This window comes from Thermobia domestica, chromosome 9, assembly GCF_964235325.1.
Source record: "Thermobia domestica chromosome 9, izTheDome1.hap1.1, whole genome shotgun sequence".
In the NCBI taxonomy this organism is placed as follows: Eukaryota; Metazoa; Arthropoda; class Insecta; order Zygentoma; family Lepismatidae; genus Thermobia; species Thermobia domestica.
The window spans coordinates 67,547,718-67,567,671 of record NC_137462.1 but is presented as its reverse complement, the minus strand read 5'-3'; the positions used below and the strand labels follow the sequence as shown (position 1 = coordinate 67,567,671).

The 19,954-nt window shown below is 36.1% G+C and overlaps 1 protein-coding gene across 1 annotated transcript in view; it reads left to right on the top strand.

Annotated features, from left to right (window-relative positions):
* The first annotated feature begins 967 nt into the window (after positions 1 to 967).
* The window catches only part of LOC145660862 (phospholipid-transporting ATPase ABCA3-like), a 157,083-nt gene continuing 138,096 nt past the window's right edge, over positions 968 to 19,954 (top strand). The window contains exon 1 of the mRNA XM_081726288.1: positions 968 to 1,097. The gene's annotated coding sequence lies outside the window, so the exon portion shown is untranslated. The remainder of the gene's footprint in view (positions 1,098 to 19,954) is intronic.

Here is a 19,954-nt window from a genome sequence, read left to right as displayed (position 1 = left end):
TGATTAACACCAGTTCCTAACTTCGCTAATGATTATGTTGGCATGGTTTAGACATTCGAAATAAAAAAAAAGCCATGGAAGCAGAATAAGAATAAAATAATAAAACAAGGGAATGGACGTGGGAGGAAACGGAAGAATGTCGAGAAAACACATGGACACGACATTGTCCATCATTTAATCACATGGTCTGAAATCGAACTAGAGTGTTCCCTTGCAATGTGTGTTCCCTTCTGGCAATTCTAACGTAAACATGCATTTTTAACTTATGATCCGAACTACGTATACTTAGGTAAATGCTCTACTGGGGTTCGAATCCGGGATCACTCGGCTGCTGGAAATACACAAAGTAACTGTTTGTTTATGTTATTATATGATCACTGAGGAGCCCAGTGGTTCAGTGGTAGAGCGTTCACTTCTGGTGCATGGGATCCCTGGTTCGATCCCTGCTCACGCCAAGTGAATTTTCTGGATGAACAAACACTGTGTGCGTGGGTTTTCTCGGGGTTCTTCCGTTTCTTTCCACTTTATTCATTCCACCATTTCCTTCATTTCTCACCATTACCGTCTTCTTTAGCCTAATCGGCATAAACGTCGGACGTAAAACTTAAAGCTTTCATTTCATTTTTATGATCATTGAGATACTTTTAAACGCGATGTCTATTTTATATAAATCTACCTTTATGTTCATACAACGTTTTGTCAAGTTGAAAAAAGAACTATACAACATCAGAAAATATTTACAAAAATGTTTAAATGAATTTTTTATGCTTGAGGTCACAGGAAATTGAAACACTGTAATTTCGAGATGGTAACACTGCTATTAACACCAATTGTTGTATGAATAGCGAGGAATTAACTTCTCACTGCCCACACAGAAAAAAAACATCTTCCTCCTCTTAGCCATTCCAGTGCTAATCTCAACATACAGTACGTTGGTTGAAACTGGACTGTCAGAATAAAGACACTCAAGACAGTGGGCCTCTAGTTGCAGCGTGTTAAAGTGTGTTGTTCTCTTGGCTGATTCGAGCTGGAAGAGTGACCTTCATTAGTAAACAACTCATCTGTCCCAGCTGGCGTTGGTCGTTCGCCGAGTCAAGGTAAGTCCTTGATTCTGTGCGAAAAGAAGCACTATTGCATGCCTGTTAAACTATACGTAGTGTGCTGTAGACCTCTTGTATACACGTACTGTACTTTCAACAATGTTAAACTTACATTGTTTTTAATGCACGTGTAATAGTTTCAGAGAGAGAAACAAGAATTTTAGGAATGATCCAAAAAAGTAGATCAAAAATGCGATCTTGGCCAAGAATTTTAGGAATAATAATAATAATAAGTAGTTAATTAGTTTTTGGATCAGGGGAAACACATTTTTGAACGGCCCCGAAATCGAGTTTTCTTATTTCCTACGGAATAAACACATCATACTGAGTTAAGTGATAGTGTGGGTTTGGCTAATTACATGTACTCGTAGTTCTCCACATATAGGGCGTACAAGAAATTTTTAATTGAAATATATTGGATCTGGATCAGGGACCACAAATTTTTTTAATTATCCCTAAATCGAGTTTTCGTATTTTCTGCGGAATAAACACATTATACTGAGTTAAGTGATAGTTTGGGTTTGGCTACACTCCAGATATAAGGCCTACAAGAAAATGTTTGAAATAGTCCTATATTCGATCTTTTGATCCAAAAGAGAAAAAAAATATGCGGACTTCTTATAGCAAAGTGGTTATTCAGTGAAGCGTCTATCAATAAACTGATTAGGCAAGGTTTGACCTAGTGCTGTAAAACTTCGAATAATCCATCAGTCGAATATTTGAATAATAGGATCTTCGAATATTCGTTATTCAAATATTCCAACAATATTCAGTATTTCAATAAATTGTTCGGATAACGAATAATTATGGGAAGAATTGTCTGAGTAATGAGCATGTGTCAATCATTGAAAACGAATATTCTGATATCCGATTGAGAGTAGGACTTGTTCTATCTTTCAATGTTGAACCAACCTTTGTCAAAAAGGAACTTCGAACAACTGAGGCCGAAGGCGGGCAAGGTAGTCGAACGTTGTGTTATCTACGTGACGGAACCTATCGTTGGCAGATTGAGCGGGAAACCCAGAGATCAGTCGGGATTTGTGAAATGAGAACAGTGGTGTACGCAAGAGTAGTAGTGGTCCCCGTATATCTAGTCGAGTCAGCAAAAATTTTTATGACGTCATAGGTCAAAGGTCAATGACCTTGGCCCGGGGTCAATGACCTAGGGGTACCTAGGACCACCCCCTCTAAATTTTGGCAGGGGTACAATGGCCCACCCCCTAAATTTTGGCAGGGGTACATAGGACCACCCCCCTTAAATTTTGGAAATTGCCAAATCTAAAAATTTGGTGTGGTAGCGTAGGACCATAGTATGTACCTCTATCAGTATTGGGGGTCTATGTCGTTCCCTTTCATGGGTAAAAAATTGCCAAAAATTCAAATTTCGGGGGTTTTTGACCTAATTTATCCCCTTTGATGAGGTGTTATTACCTTATATAGTTATATAGGCGTATACAGGGGTCCATTCCCTTTCATAAGACATGGGTATATTGGTGCACCCCTTGAAAAATTTGGGAGGGGTACCTTGGCCCACCCCTTAAATTTTGGAAATTGACCAATTTCAACATTGGGTATTATAGTACAGGACCCTAATATGTATCATGATAAATTTGGGTGGTCCACCTCGTTCCCTTCTAGGGGTACAAAATTGCCAAAAATATAAACGTAAGCAATACGTAGTACCACGTGTTTGGTTTTTGGTCGATTTTATCCCCTTTGATGAGGTGTTATTATCCTATATAGTTATATGGTTATGTATAGGGGTCCATTACCTTTCATAAGATATGGGTATATTTGTGCAATCCTTTAAAAATTTGGGAGGGGTACTTTTGCCCACCCCTTAAATTTTGGAAATTGCTCATTTTACATATTTGGTATTATACTACAGGACCCTAATATGTATTATGATACATTTGGATGGTCCACTTCGTTCCCTTCTAGGGGTATCAAATTACCAAAATATAAAACGTAAGCAATACGTAGTACCACGTGTTTGGTTTCGACATAAGTTATCCCCTTGGATGAGGTCCTATTACCTTATATGGTTATATGGTCATGTATAGTGGTCCATTATCTATCATAAGACATGGGTACATTTGTGCACCCCTTTAAATTTTTGGGAAGGGTACCTTGGCCCACCCCTTAAATTTTGGAAATTGCCCAATTTAAACATTAGGTATTATACTACAGGACCCTAATATGTATCATGATAAATTTGGGTGGTCCACCTCGTTCCCTTCTAGGGGTACAAAATTGCCAAAAATATAAACGTAAGCAATACGTAGTACCACGTGTTTGGTTTTTGGTCGATTTTATCGCCTTTGATGAGGTGTTATTATCCTATATAGTTATATGGTCATGTATAGGGGTCCATTACCTTTCATAAGATATGGGTATATTTGTGCACTCCTTTAAAAATTTGGGAGGGGTACCTTGGCCCACCCCTTAAATTTTGGAAATTGTCCAATTTAAACATTTGGTATTATAGTACCGGACCCTAACATGTATTATGATAAATTTGGGTGGTCCACCTCGTTCCCTTTTAGGGGTACAAAATTGCCAAAATATAAACGTAAGCAATACGTTGTACCACGTGTTTGGTTTTGACCTAAGTTATCCCCTTGGATGAGATCCTATTACCTTATATGGTTACATGTATAGGGGTCTATTCCCTATCATAAGACATAGGTACATTTGTGCACTCCTTTAAAAATTTGGGAGGGGTACCTTGGCCCACCCCTTCAATTTGGAAATTGCTCATTTTATATATTTGGTATTATAGTACTGGACCCTAATATGTATCATGATAAATTTGGGTGGTCCACCTCGTTCCCTTTTAGGGGTACAAAATTGTCAAATTTTAGTACAACCACGTGTTTGTTTTGGCTCAATTTATCCCCTTGGATGAGGTCCTATTACCTTATATGATTATATGGTTATGTATATTGGTCCATTCCCTATTATAAGACATGGGTATATTGATGCACCCCGGGAGGGGTACTTTGGCCCACCTCTTTATTTTGGAAATTGCCCAATTTAAACATTTGGTATAATAGTATAAGACCCTAATATATATTATGATAAATTTGGGTGGTCCATCTCGTTCCCTTTCATGGGTACGAAATTGCCAAATTTTAGTACAACCACGTGTTTCGTTTTCACCTAATTTATTCCCTTGGATGAGGTCCTATTACCTAATATGATTATATGGTCATGTATAGGGGTCCATTTTCTATCATAAGTAGACTTCGGATTTTAAGGCAAATGCCTATTTTGTTCCCTTTATATTAAGTAAAAAATACTTCGGATCTTTACGAATCATGAGGAATTAAGCCTATTAAAACACTTTATAAGTGCCCTAAAAATGCCTAAAATGGAGTTTAGCGCCTATTTTGGCCGTTTTGGCCTAAAAATGCCTAAAACTGCAAAAAATACAAAATTCCTGTATTTTTTAAATAAACTTTTTTTTTAGTGTTGAGTGAAATTTAATTGACAAATCTGAAGGCAGAGTGAGTGTGTTTGTCGAGGCTAATTTTAGTCTAACTCGTATGAAGAAGTGAAACGCAGAGGGTGGTTGTATGTAAAAAATTGTTTCTAAAAGTTGAGCTATTTCTGCTCAAGGTCAAGCCCATTTGTGAAAGACAAAGACAAACCATCCCTTTGCATCCTGCAGACACTGTACTGAAAGATCTCTATCTCTTTCTGTCTGTCTCTCTTTCCCCAGGGGCAAAACCAAAGCTATTGCTAAGTGCATATCGCAGTAACCAATATTCCCCTCCCTGCCGTTCTGCATTCTTGGAACTATTCCACCTTTTCTCTTCTGTAGCGGCTCACTTCAGCTCTTCTGTGATCCGTTCAGCTCTCTGGAATTTGGACAATAGTTTACACACACACATTCACAAATCAACACACAGCTCTATTGAAGCAAGAATCTCTTCGGGTCTTCGCTTTCAATATTTGGGAAAAACCAAAGTCCACGAACAGAAACGATTCATGAAGTGACGCGGTTCAGTTGACTGGAGTATCCATCCATGTATCATTTTCGGGTCAGTGCAGTGATTTATCTTAAACACGTAGTTCAAGAACGATACATCGTCTCTACAACGCATGAACAATTGGACTCAACGGCTTACAGCCCAGTCACAGATCTTGAGGATTCTTAAAAAGAAGTTTTGTATCATACGCAACAATGCCAAAGGAGAAGTCTTCAAAAAGTACCTTGATTCGCCAGTGGTTGCAAGAATTTCCAGATCTAACATACGATGGAAGAATAATCTTTTGTCCATTGTGCAGCAAGCAGGTAAGAAAAGCTATTTTTATTTACAGAATTTATAAATTTAATTAAATCAATTGTACACCCCCCCCTCCTTGTTTCTGTATAGCTAGCTAAAGTAAAACCTTTATCAATGGGAGGTTAACTATTTTAAGAGACAACGTTACTGAGCTGCTGAACTCGTGAAAATCTAATTTACATGGAATTTAGATCAGTTAAGAAAAAACATAAAAATAATCCTGTAACACAGGAAAATCTTTAAAATGTAAAGACTTCTAGCAGCCTGCTTAAATGAAATATATGAACGATGGTTTTGAAAGTGCTAATGGAAGAAAGTGTCTAGACTTACACATTCAACAGTTTTAGGGATTCTCGGGGATCTTGAGAAAAGCGGACATGGCATTCTCGGTTCTTTCCGAAGGACTCCCCCCCCCGAAAAAAAGCGGTAAAGGTTAAAAACAATGTAAGTTAAAGTTGACATATTGTGTCAGTAACTCCAAAAGGGGTCCTCTTTTCGGAGAAAAATGTTTAATGCCAGCAATTACTCGACAGTTTCAGGAGCTTAAGAAAACATATTTTTGCTATCTCGTTTTTCAAAAGAAAAAAAAAATACGAAAGAAGTTAAGAAAGGCGGGATTCAATTTTTTTTAAATGCCAACAGTTCCAAAAGTTTGAAAGAAGAAATGTGCAATGCCAATATTGATTATCTTTAAAAAGTTAAGGAAACTGGATATATCCTTTCATCCCGAAAATATCTAAAAACGAGGATTTCAGTTTGAAAGAAAAACTAGAAATGTCAATATCTTGAAAAGCATAAAAGATAGGAAAAATGTTTAAAGGCCATTTTTTTTTTTTTGTTATTTTTCTCGAAAAAGAAAGAAAAGATCTGTTAATAGTTAAATAACGGCGTTTGAGGTTCATAGATTGTCTCAGAACTTGTTTTACGAAGCAGAAACTTGTTTGTCTCTTTGTTTTTTTATTTATCAATTTTGCTCGAGGTGCTACTGTCTATTGTCTTAAGATGCTATTGATTTCCATCCATAGTTACAGACAAATAAATTCCACACAGGGGCAAGAAAAGAACAGTCTGACACTCGTCTAACAAGAATTACAATTGCGGATAATTTTATTTTAGGACAGATCTTAAGAAAGGAAGAATTTGTCTCTGATGTTCTCTCCCCAAAGCCAAAAAAAAAAAAAAAAAAAAGGAATTCTAATCGATTGCTCTCTCTCTCTCTCTCTCCTGATGAAGAATATCCATACACCTTTTGTCGCAGGGCCGCAAGAGACAACTAATTTCCAAAAAAAAAAAATTAAAAAACGCCAATTTTATTTATTGTATCATGCTGATGTTCACGCTCAACTAAGGCATTGCTAATACTTTATTTTCGTTCTAACTTTGGTTTCTGTCAGTTGATAGTTGCAAAAATTTTGAATTTTTGAAATTTTAAAACGGCCCTTATTTTAAATTTTTGACAGGTCACTGATTTTCACACTGAAACATTTTAATCATATTTTGGGGAAAATTTGGTTCAAATCAGTTAAAAATTTTGTAAATTACAGTTTTAAAGAAAATTTTAAAGGGACGATATTTTGAAATTTTTCATGCAATTATTTTGGCATCCAAATCCCAAACAAAATATTGCCAAATTATGTTTTAATTTTTGCCAAGTTGGAGTGTGTCAGCATTCGAAATTAAATAAAATATAGTGCTTAAAATTAAATTAGTTACAGTGCTTAAAATTAAATATTATTTCTCAGATATTGATATACAATTTTATTGCTTCTGTCTGTAAATTGGGGATTATTCTGAAGTAAAATGCTCATCGATTAGTCTTTTATTTGATCTGTTCTGATTCGAAATGGGACTGGGGTATATTGGTCTTTAACGAGGTAGACCAACAAGTTTGCCTTTTTGTCAACTTTAAATCAATAATGTAACGTTCACCGATTAAAAAAAAAAAAAAAAGCACATTACGACCAGAAAGGCAAGCAAACAGTGATGGTAGTTGTCGCAATTAGTGCTCTCAATCGGGTCAGTTCGGGTCGACTTTTGGTTGGACACCCTCGAGTAACGGGTCGGGTCAGGTCAGCCTAACTCGGGTCACGGGTCGGGTAGCGTTAGACCAACTCAGTTCACCGGTCGAGTCGGGTCACCCGAGATAGTTTGACCCGACCCGACTGGTGAACTGAGTTGGTCTAACGATACCAGACTCGTGACCCGAGTTAGGCTGACCTGACCCGACCCGTTACTGAGGGTGTCCAACAATAAGCTGACCCGAACTGACCCGTTTGAAAATACTAGTCGCAATGTACACGAAGAAAATTAGAGAATTTGAAACCGAAATTAAAGTTAAAACGCCACCATCTTCACTAGTTTTGTAAGAAGCATTTGAAAATATATTTCTAAGCGTTTTTTTTTTTTTTTTTAAGGTTTCTCAGGAAAAGAAGTGCCACTTAAAGCAACACATTGATGGTGCTGGACATCTTGCCAAATCTAAAGCGAAGAAACAACAGAAACAGACACAGTTAACTCAGCCTTCTGGATCTGGATCTGAATCTGGAACTGCGAACACATTTAATGCGGATCTTGCTAGAGCCCTTGTCGCTGCCAACATCCCATGGAACACACTTCAAAATGAAACATTCCGACAGTTTTTACAGAAGTGGTGCCAGCAATCGATACCGTGTGAGTCAACACTCAGGAAAACGTGTTTGGATTCTGAATACAACAATACACTTGATACAATCAGAAAGGATATTGGCGATTCCAGCATTTGGGTAGGCGTCGATGAGACTACTGATGCATGCAATAGATACATAGTGAATGTTGTTGTAGGAAAACTTGATGAAGATGGACCTTCAACTCCTCACTTGTTAAGTAGCAAGGAAATTAAGAAAGTGAGTGCCCAGACAATTGCTTACACCGTGAACAAAAGTTTGCAACTTCTGTATCCTAGTGGTGTGGATGATTCTAAAATTCTTCTTCTTTGCACAGATGCAGCTTCTTACATGATTGCTGCGTTTAAGAACCTAAAACCTTTCTACCCCAACCTCATCCATGTTACCTGTGTAGCACATGCTTTTCATAGAATTTCTGAAGCAATCAGGAACGAATTTCCTCAAGTCAATGCCCTCATTTCTAACATGAAAAAAACTTTTTGCAAAGCCCCATCGAGAATCGCTGTCTTTAAAGAAAAACTGCCTGGCATTTCTCTTCCTCCACAACCTGTCCTAACGCGCTGGGGAACATGGCTTGAAGCAGCTTTGTATTACGCAGAGAACTTGGACGCTATTGCTGGTGTTGTTGGCGAACTTCCTGGTGTGGAAAACATTGCAAGTGTTTCAGTTTTGAAGGAACTTTTCAAAGATCCCATTCTCAAAAGAGATCTTGTATATATCAAGTCAAATTTTTCATTCTTACCTACGACGATCACTAAGTTGGAAGCTACGGGAAAGCCACTTAGTGAACAGGTGTCAGTAGTTAACGAAGCCGAAAAGAAAATCCAAAGTGCTACGGGGAAAGTTGGGGAAAAAGTGCAGTGTAAGTGGGAAAGTGTAGTGAAGAAGAATGAGGGATTTCTTGTGTTGGCTCGTATAGGGAAAGTTTTGATGGGAGAGGATGAAACCATCCCCGACGAAGTGGAAATGAAAAATGTATCGAAATTTAAGTATGCTCCTGTAACATCTGTCTCAGTGGAAAGATCGTTTTCGGCAGCAAAGATGATCCTTACAGACAAAAGAGAGAGATTGACAGTCGAAAACTTTGAGAAACTGTTGGTAATTTACTGTTTCCAAAATTACGAATGAGCAAGTTGTGTACTGAATGAATCACCTGATTCACTGAAAACAAAAGATGTTAATAAAAAGGGGTATGTAATAATTTATACTATTATTTTTAGAGCCTATTTTTAATTTTTAGCGCCTATTTTCCTATTTTTAGTACCTATTTTAGGCGCCTAAAATTAAACTTTTTGGTGCCTAAAATTCCGAAGTCTAATCATAAGACATAGGTACATTGATGCACCCCGGGAGGGGTACCATAGCCAATCCCTTAAATTTTGGAATTTTTTTAATTTAAGCATTCGCTATCATAGTACATGACCTCAATATGTATCATGATAAATTTGGGTGGTCCACCTTGTTCCCTTTCATGAGTAAAAAAATGCCAAAATATAAACATAAGCAATATGTTGTATCACGTGTTTGGTTTTTGGCCCAATTTATCCCGTTTGATGCGGTTCTATTACCGTATATGGTCATATGGTCATGTATATAGGTTCATTTCCTATCATAAGACATGAGTACATTGATGCACCCTTTAAAAATTTGGGAGGGGTATCTTGACTCATCCACTCAGTTTTAGAAATTGTTTTAATATAAGCATTTGGTATCTTCGTACAGGTCTTCAATATGTACCACTATAAATTTGGATGGTCCACATCGTTCCCTTTCATGGGTAAAGAACTACCAAAAATCAAATTTCGAAGGTTATTGACCCCTATTTAGCACGTTATATGGTTTATTACCTTTATATGTTTATGTTCTCTTTTAAATTTGGGAACTATAAAATAACATAATTTGGTAAACGTTTTCTAGGACCCATTGGTGTTCCTCTTATGGCCAAATATTCAAAATTTAAAGGTTATTGAACGGCTTTATTATTGAATAACTACAGGATTTATTACTTTTTCATAAGACACAGGTGTATTTGTGTACCAATCTTAAATTTCGGGAGGGGTGCATTTCTTATTGTCATATCAATAATTGGTAATTGTTCTTAAAATTGGATAGTATTTCATTCATTGGGTAAATCATTATGATCACGTGATCAGTTATTGACCTATGATGGGATTAGGAGTCCAGGACATTGGTACATTTAAACTTTGTAGGATAATTTGAGAATGCGTCATTGGTATTGATTATTACAGCCAAATATAAACATAAGCAATACGATGTACCACGTGATTGACCTTGATGAGGTAGTGTACAGGGATACATAGCTAACCTTATTGAATCTTATGACTCATAGTCTTAAGGGAATACATGCTACAACACTGGCAAAGTTATTGTTGATGTAATTTGATTGGTTGATCACTATCTTTCGTGCAATCTGATTGGCTGATCACTATCTTTCGTGCAATCTGATTGGTTGCTGATTTTCAAATCTTTGCTGCATTCAGTTTTAAGTTTTGTTTAACATTTAAAAATCTTGGTTTCGTTCAACATTTTGCACTCACTGATAAATATGATCAAAACCGTTTATTTGTTAATCGAATAGTTAAAAACCGGATAAAGTTTGACGGTTAACCGTGAAACGTAAAATTTTTAGTTTGACATTTTTTGTTTGAAACTTTTTGTTTGAAAATTCTTGCTTTCAAATTTTTGTTTGAATTTTTTGTTTCAAAATTTTGTTTGACATTTTTTTTTGACAACTTTTGTTTCAAAATTTTTTTGTTTAAAAATTTTTCGTTTGAAATTTTTGTTTGAAATTTTTCGTTTCCAAATTTTTTCGTTTAAAATTTTTTGTTTAAAATTTTTTGTTTCAAAATTTTTTCGTTTGAAATTTTTTGTTTCAAAATTTTGTTTCAAAGATTTTTGTTCTAAATTTTTGTTTCAAAGTTTGGTTTGACATTTTTAAAAGTTTGTGCACTCATTAGTAAAGAACCGGAACTGTTTAGAGCAAAAACCTTTGACAACATTGTGGTGCAATAGTACACGTCAGAACCTGGGGTTGTACTTGAAATGAAAAAACACAATTCATTGAAATGGATCATTTTATTACACTCCACATACATCCATACCAGATAGTGGTTCTGGATATTGTCGATACAATGTATTTTGAACTTCTTGCACTAGTTTGTCTTTAGCATATAATTTTAATTCCAATTGAAGTCTTTTAAGATCTAATGCAATATCAATTGGTGGAAACTCAATGTCCATTTGATCACAAATAAACTGTTTATCAATACAGGTATGCACCCACGAACGATGTTGACAACCATCACAATATCTAGATACATGTTGTACAATATGCATAACACATTTTTCAAAATAGTACTTTTTCAGGAATATACTAGTTTTGTTGCACACTTCCACTGCATGTTTCACACACTGAAATACGCTGATGAATTTGTTCCATTCAGTTTGTGTTAGATACACCATATTGCGAGGGACATGGAATGTACTCTTTTTACGTAACAGCACCATCTTCTCTTCGAGGACTGTACGCAGCACCACTTCATGATTTGAGCCTAATGATTTGACTATGGTCACATTTAGCTCATCATGAAAATAATCGTTCATTTGGTCGATTCGTGAACATAATATTTGCCATTCTTCACAGGTCAGTTGTACACCAAATTGTTCTGCTTTGCCCAATCGAATCACAGGTTCAAATGTTCTAGCACTGATACCAATCATCACATGTTTTGTTTGAAATATATTTATTGGATAATAGCTTGCGAAGATGAACTCTTTATCGTTAGAAGTACACATCTTTCCTCCTGAAAAGCACTTGCTCAAATGATTTCATGAGCTGACACTGTATTTGCTGGTTTATAGTTATTGCTGACGTCATTGGTAAGGAATGTGCTGATTCATGGTTTCATCACAGTTGCTGACGTCATGCTGACCAACCAAATTCATACAACTATGTCTGACGTTTGAATTCATGATTTCATCACAATTGCTGATGTGTACTAAATTCAAGTTGATGACTTCGACCCAAGAATCCTTTGTAACATAAAGATACAGATCCAGTATTTAAGAAACGCAGCAGTTCTTCTTGTTTTGATGCTTCCATGGGTAAATATCTTGCTGGTAAAATTATATTCTTATCATTTTCAAGCTTCACTACGATTCTTAATCCAAACTTTGTAGGGATCATTTGGCTAGCTAAGATTCTATAAGGTACATTCTGTTGTAAATTAGTAATCTTGGTAAATGATTTCATCACATCACGTGTGTTTAGAAACTGCAGACAAGTAGCCATGATGACGTTATCATGAATACTAACTCCAACGATACTTATATATGATGCAAAACTGATGACGTTGCATTATCATGTTCTGACGTGTACTATTGCACCACAACGTTGCCAGATGTTTTTGTTCTAAACAGTTCCGGCTAGTGCATACCTGTATTGATAAACAGTTTATTTGTGATCAAATGGACATTGAGTTTCCACCAATTGATATTGCATTAGATCTTAAAAGACTTCAATTGGAATTAAAATTATATGCTAAAGACAAACTAGTGCAAGAAGTTCAAAATACATTGTATCGACAATATCCAGAACCACTATCTGGTATGGATGTATGTGGAGTGTAATAAAATGATCCATTTCAATGAATTGTGTTTTTTCATTTCAAGTACAACCCCAGGTTCTGACGTGTACTATTGCACCACAATGTTGTCAAAGGTTTTTGCTCTAAACAGTTCCGGTTCTTTACTAATGAGTGCACAAACTTTTAAAAATGTCAAACCAAACTTTGAAACAAAAATTTAGAACAAAAATCTTTGAAACAAAATTTTGAAACAAAAAATTTCAAACGAAAAAATTTTGAAACAAAAAATTTTAAACAAAAAATTTTAAACGAAAAAATTTGGAAACGAAAAATTTCAAACAAAAATTTCAAACGAAAAATTTTTAAACAAAAAAATTTTGAAACAAAAGTTGTCAAAAAAATGTCAAACAAAATTTTGAAACAAAAAATTCAAACAAAAATTTGAAAGCAAGAATTTTCAAACAAAAAGTTTCAAACAAAAAATGTCAAACTAAAAATTTTACGTTTCACGGTTAACCGTCAAACTATCCGGTTTTTAACTATTCGATTAACAAATAAACGGTTTTGATCATATTTATCAGTGAGTGCAAAATGTTGAACGAAACCAAGATTTTTAAATGTTAAACAAAACTTAAAACTGAATGCAGCAAAGATTTGAAAATCAGCAACCAATCAGATTGCACGAAAGATAGTGATCAGCCAATCAGATTGCACGAAAGATAGTGATCAACCAATCAAATTACATCAACAATAACTTTGCCAGTGTTGTAGCATGTATTCCCTTAAGACTATGAGTCATAAGATTCAATAAGGTTAGCTATGTATCCCTGTACACTACCTCATCAAGGTCAATCACGTGGTACATCGTATTGCTTATGTTTATATTTGGCTGTAATAATCAATACCAATGACGCATTCTCAAATTATCCTACAAAGTTTAAATGTACCAATGTCCTGGACTCCTAATCCCATCATAGGTCAATAACTGATCACGTGATCATAATGATTTACCCAATGAATGAAATACTATCCAATTTTAAGAACAATTACCAATTATTGATATGACAATAAGAAATGCACCCCTCCCGAAATTTAAGATTGGTACACAAATACACCTGTGTCTTATGAAAAAGTAATAAATCCTGTAGTTATTCAATAATAAAGCCGTTCAATAACCTTTAAATTTTGAATATTTGGCCATAAGAGGAACACCAATGGGTCCTAGAAAACGTTTACCAAATTATGTTATTTTATAGTTCCCAAATTTAAAAGAGAACATAAACATATAAAGGTAATAAACCATATAACGTGCTAAATAGGGGTCAATAACCTTCGAAATTTGATTTTTGGTAGTTCTTTACCCATGAAAGGGAACGATGTGGACCATCCAAATTTATAGTGGTACATATTGAAGACCTGTACGAAGATACCAAATGCTTATATTAAAACAATTTCTAAAACTGAGTGGATGAGTCAAGATACCCCTCCCAAATTTTTAAAGGGTGCATCAATGTACTCATGTCTTATGATAGGAAATGAACCTATATACATGACCATATGACCATATACGGTAATAGAACCGCATCAAACGGGATAAATTGGGCCAAAAACCAAACACGTGATACAACATATTGCTTATGTTTATATTTTGGCATTTTTTACTCATGAAAGGGAACAAGGTGGACCACCCAAATTTATCATGATACATATTGAGGTCATGTACTATGATAGCGAATGCTTAAATTAAAAAAATTCCAAAATTTAAGGGATTGGCTATGGTACCCCTCCCGGGGTGCATCAATGTACCTATGTCTTATGATAGAAAATGGACCCCTATACATGACCATATAATCATATTAGGTAATAGGACCTCATCCAAGGGAATAAATTAGGTGAAAACGAAACACGTGGTTGTACTAAAATTTGGCAATTTCGTACCCATGAAAGGGAACGAGATGGACCACCCAAATTTATCATAATATATATTAGGGTCTTATACTATTATACCAAATGTTTAAATTGGGCAATTTCCAAAATAAAGAGGTGGGCCAAAGTACCCCTCCCGGGGTGCATCAATATACCCATGTCTTATAATAGGGAATGGACCAATATACATAACCATATAATCATATAAGGTAATAGGACCTCATCCAAGGGGATAAATTGAGCCAAAACAAACACGTGGTTGTACTAAAATTTGACAATTTTGTACCCCTAAAAGGGAACGAGGTGGACCACCCAAATTTATCATGATACATATTAGGGTCCAGTACTATAATACCAAATATATAAAATGAGCAATTTCCAAATTGAAGGGGTGGGCCAAGGTACCCCTCCCAAATTTTTAAAGGAGTGCACAAATGTACCTATGTCTTATGATAGGGAATAGACCCCTATACATATAACCATATAAGGTAATAGGATCTCATCCAAGGGGATAACTTAGGTCAAAACCAAACACGTGGTACAACGTATTGCTTACGTTTATATTTTGGCAATTTTGTACCCCTAAAAGGGAACGAGGTGGACCACCCAAATTTATCATAATACATGTTAGGGTCCGGTACTATAATACCAAATGTTTAAATTGGACAATTTCCAAAATTTAAGGGGTGGGCCAAGGTACCCCTCCCAAATTTTTAAAGGAGTGCACAAATATACCCATATCTTATGAAAGGTAATGGACCCCTATACATGACCATATAACTATATAGGATAATAACACCTCATCAAAGGCGATAAAATCGACCAAAAACCAAACACGTGGTACTACGTATTGCTTACGTTTATATTTTTGGCAATTTTGTACCCCTAGAAGGGAACGAGGTGGACCACCCAAATTTATCATGATACATATTAGGGTCCTGTAGTATAATACCTAATGTTTAAATTGGGCAATTTCCAAAATTTAAGGGGTGGGCCAAGGTACCCTTCCCAAAAATTTAAAGGGGTGCACAAATGTACCCATGTCTTATGATAGATAATGGACCACTATACATGACCATATAACCATATAAGGTAATAGGACCTCATCCAAGGGGATAACTTATGTCGAAACCAAACACGTGGTACTACGTATTGCTTACGTTTTATATTTTGGTAATTTAATACCCCTAGAAGGGAACGAAGTGGACCATCCAAATGTATCATAATACATATTAGGGTCCTGTAGTATAATACCAAATATGTAAAATGAGCAATTTCCAAAATTTAAGGGGTGGGCAAAAGTACCCCTCCCAAATTTTTAAAGGATTGCACAAATATACCCATATCTTATGAAAGGTAATGGACCCCTATACATAACCATATAACTATATAGGATAATAACACCTCATCAAAGGGGATAAAATCGACCAAAAACCAAACACGTGGTACTACGTATTGCTTACGTTTATATTTTTGGCAATTTTGTACCCCTAGAAGGGAACGAGGTGGACCACCCAAATTTATCATGATACATATTAGGGTCCTGTACTATAATACCCAATGTAGAAATTGGTCAATTTCCAAAATTTAAGGGGTGGGCCAAGGTACCCCTCCCAAATTTTTCAAGGGGTGCACCAATATACCCATGTCTTATGAAAGGGAATGGACCCCTGTATACGCCTATATAACTATATAAGGTAATAACACCTCATCAAAGGGGATAAATTAGGTCAAAAACCCCCGAAATTTGAATTTTTGGCAATTTTTTACCCATGAAAGGGAACGACATAGACCCCCAATACTGATAGAGGTACATACTATGGTCCTACGCTACCACACCAAATTTTTAGATTTGGCAATTTCCAAAATTTAAGGGGGGTGGTCCTATGTACCCCTGCCAAAATTTAGGGGGTGGGCCATTGTACCCCTGCCAAAATTTAGAGGGGGTGGTCCTAGGTACCCCTAGGTCATTGACCCCGGGCCAAGGTCATTGACCTTTGACCTATGACGTCATAAAAATTTTTGCTGACTCGACTAGATATACGGGGACCACTACTACTGCAAGGGAGAGCGGTTCGGGATTTAAACAACCTATTGAGCAAGATATTATTGATAAATATAATTTAATATGATGTTGATATATACGTAAAAAAAAAATCATGCTTGTCCTGAAATGAAATCTTTCAGTTTAACATCCCACGTTATGCCCGCTAGGCTAATTGAGACGATGATTAAAGCAAGTGAATGATGATGGAAGAATTGGTGGAATAAGAAAGTGGGAGAAAACTGGAGAACCCCGAGAAAACGCATGAACACAATGTTGTCCACACAATCTTACTTGGTCGGGGATCGAACAAGGGGGACCCACGCACCAGAGGTAAGCGCTCTACCACAGCCACCCTGCCCCCTCTGAAAGAAAATTAATTTGAATGCTTGAACCCCTTTCCCTTGACGAAATTCTGCGTATGCTAGTGAATGAGAGAGACAAGTTTCAGACTGAAAAGTTTTGTTTGTCTTATTCCTACCATTACGTCCAGTTACGTACACAGGAATTTATTTCGAGAGAGGTCTACAGCTTAAGGAGGGTCCAAATTCAGAATGAGGAATAAATTATATTAAAATTTGTAAAATCACTCCTAAAATTAGACTAAATTTACAGGAAAGTCGAGATTTGGGGGGGGAGGATCCGGACTCCACCTGTTGCGTACATCCCTAACTAAGGACTCAATTAAAACAAGGGGCTGCGGTGGCTCAGTGGGAGAACGTTCACCTCTGGTATATGAGGTCCCGGGTTCGAACCGTGCTCTCGCTAAGTGACCTATGTGGTGGACAAACAGCGTCTACGTGGGTTTCCTCGGGGTTCTCCCGTTTTTCCTCCCACTTTCTTCATTCCACCATTTCACTCATTTCTCATCATCACCGTCTCCTTTAGCCTAACCGGCATAACCGTGGGACGTTAAACTTAAAGATTTCATTTCATTTTCAATTAAAACGACAAAGTTTTTATCTTTTATACATAATTTTTAATTGCTAAATATCGAATGGTCTAAAAAAAAAAAAAGTAATGAGCCTTTTGCGCTCGAGATTGCGTCGGTGTCTTAAATCTCAGGGTATATGAGTCGCAGCAGGTCAAACCTAACGTCATTTGACCGCTAATAGTTGAGACTAGCAAATGTGAAATATCGATGGCCAAAAGCATTAGCTAATGCCTTATCAATGTTATGAACTACAATTTTAAAAATTGATAAAATAAGAGTTACATGTATAGACGAGACCCTTTTGCTATTCTGTATTCTATTTTGCTATTAAAAACTTCTGCATATTGCTCCAAATCTTAATTGTTGCCTAATTTTTCTGAATACCTACAATCAAGGGCGCCCATGTTGTGGTTTCCAAGGGGGGGGGGCAAATATAAGCGAGGTTTTAAATTTTGCTATAACTAATGTAAAAATTCTATTGGGCTTTCGATATTCCCAAGTACGATTTCCTCTTAGGGGGGATGGCGGCCCACCTTGCCCCCCTTGATGGGCGCCCTTGCCTACAATGGACACTTTGTTAACAATCGTGGAAGGAGGGAACCAGGGGTACCCACAAGGGGGGAACATGATGCTGTCGTCATTAAAATTTTTGCGGGGATTTCTAGCGGAAGAGGAAAAGATTTATGGACGAGGTGACAGTTGATGAAATAATAACTGAACTTTTAAGAAAAATTAAAGTTGATGTTTACTTTATGATCCTTGACTCACTGACTGCTCAATTACCTAGATCGTTTTCCAAACCAATCTTTGGCCTTAATGATTCAAATGGCTTTCTTTTCTCATGATGGACTTAACAAACTGGATGAACGTTTTCGGTCAAATATGATACAAGAATTGTGTAACTTCTACCATTTTGATAGTGAAGAAACAGTAGCCGAGCTAGAAAATTTCAGTCCTATACAAGGCTTAACACCACAACATAAACATTTCTGATTTATTACCCAAACGAAAAAGTCTAAGATTTTCAAACAAAACAAGAACAATAGTTACCGGGTTAGATTCCCGGTGAGGCACTCGCTCGAAATAGTGTAAAACGCTTTTTCAGGCCAGCCACTCTGAATGAGGTTTTCCTGGGTTTTCCTCATTCACATGAGGCAAATGCTGGGGTAGTGCCTAACTTATAGGTCCCAAGCCGCTTCCTTCCTTCTCCAATCCTTTCTTCCTTCCCTTTCCCCGGATAATGTGCTCGCCGAGGGACGTCTTCCCTGAATCGTGACGGGCTAAATGGCCTTAGATGCCGAAAGCCCAGAAATGTAACTCCTAAAGAACAATAGTAGTAAATTCTATTCAGATGATGCTCAAAAACAAGCTTTAGATGGAGAAGAAATTGATGATTAAGAGGAATCAACTGTGAAGCTCTTGTTAAACGTAGTAAGCTATACAAGTGCTTACAGCAGCTCTCGGGATTTTCAAAGTTAATGGGCTCTACAGAATTCATTTTTCACTCTTTGTAACAAGCTGATCAGCTGAAAGAACTATGAGTCGGATCAAAACTGTAAAATGAACAAGCATGGGAGACTTTTGATTAAATAACTTAAGTAGCGAGACTGAAAATTTGAACGAGTTATCATATGAGGACATTATTAATCAATTTTTCTTAGCCAGTAAACAGACAAAGGTTGTTGTTAAAATGTCAGATTCATTAAGTTCAATGTTTTTGATATTTACTTTTATTTGTATAACTTTCATGTAATTTTTCAATTTCTGGAATTATCCAGTTTTCCGTATCTTTAAGAAAATATGTCTTACTTTTTATTATTAGCCGTGCTTTTAGTTAATGTTTCTCAAAATAAATATAACAATATGCTTAAATAAAGGCTAATTTCAACATAAACATGCGTGTAAATAATAAATCAGTAAATTACTGATTATAAGTGAATATCGAGGTGTGTAAGGAATTTTAGGTCAGTTAAAAAGTAAAATAAAAATAATTTTTAATTTAGTGCAATCGCTCTGATAAAAAAAAAAAAGGTTTAAAGTAAAGTTAGGGACGAACAACAAATTCTTGGAGAGTCTAGCATCACAGAAAAGCCGTCACCAAGCGAACAAAAGAAGGGATTACATCATTTAAAGTTGATTAATATAACGCATGTTTTGCCTATCATACTACACCTATTAATCTTAGTGTCTAGTTTCGTATTATTTTAAGTTTGTGATGTCTAGTTTTAAAAATAAAAGTAATTAACACTGAAAAATCGTATTTTTTGCTAACTTTTACAAAACTGATCAAAGTGTGCAACCTCTAAATATTATCCATTCTTCTTGAAATTCGTTCTATTTGTATATATAACATAATCTTTTACATCACTGAGACTCGAGGCATAAGCA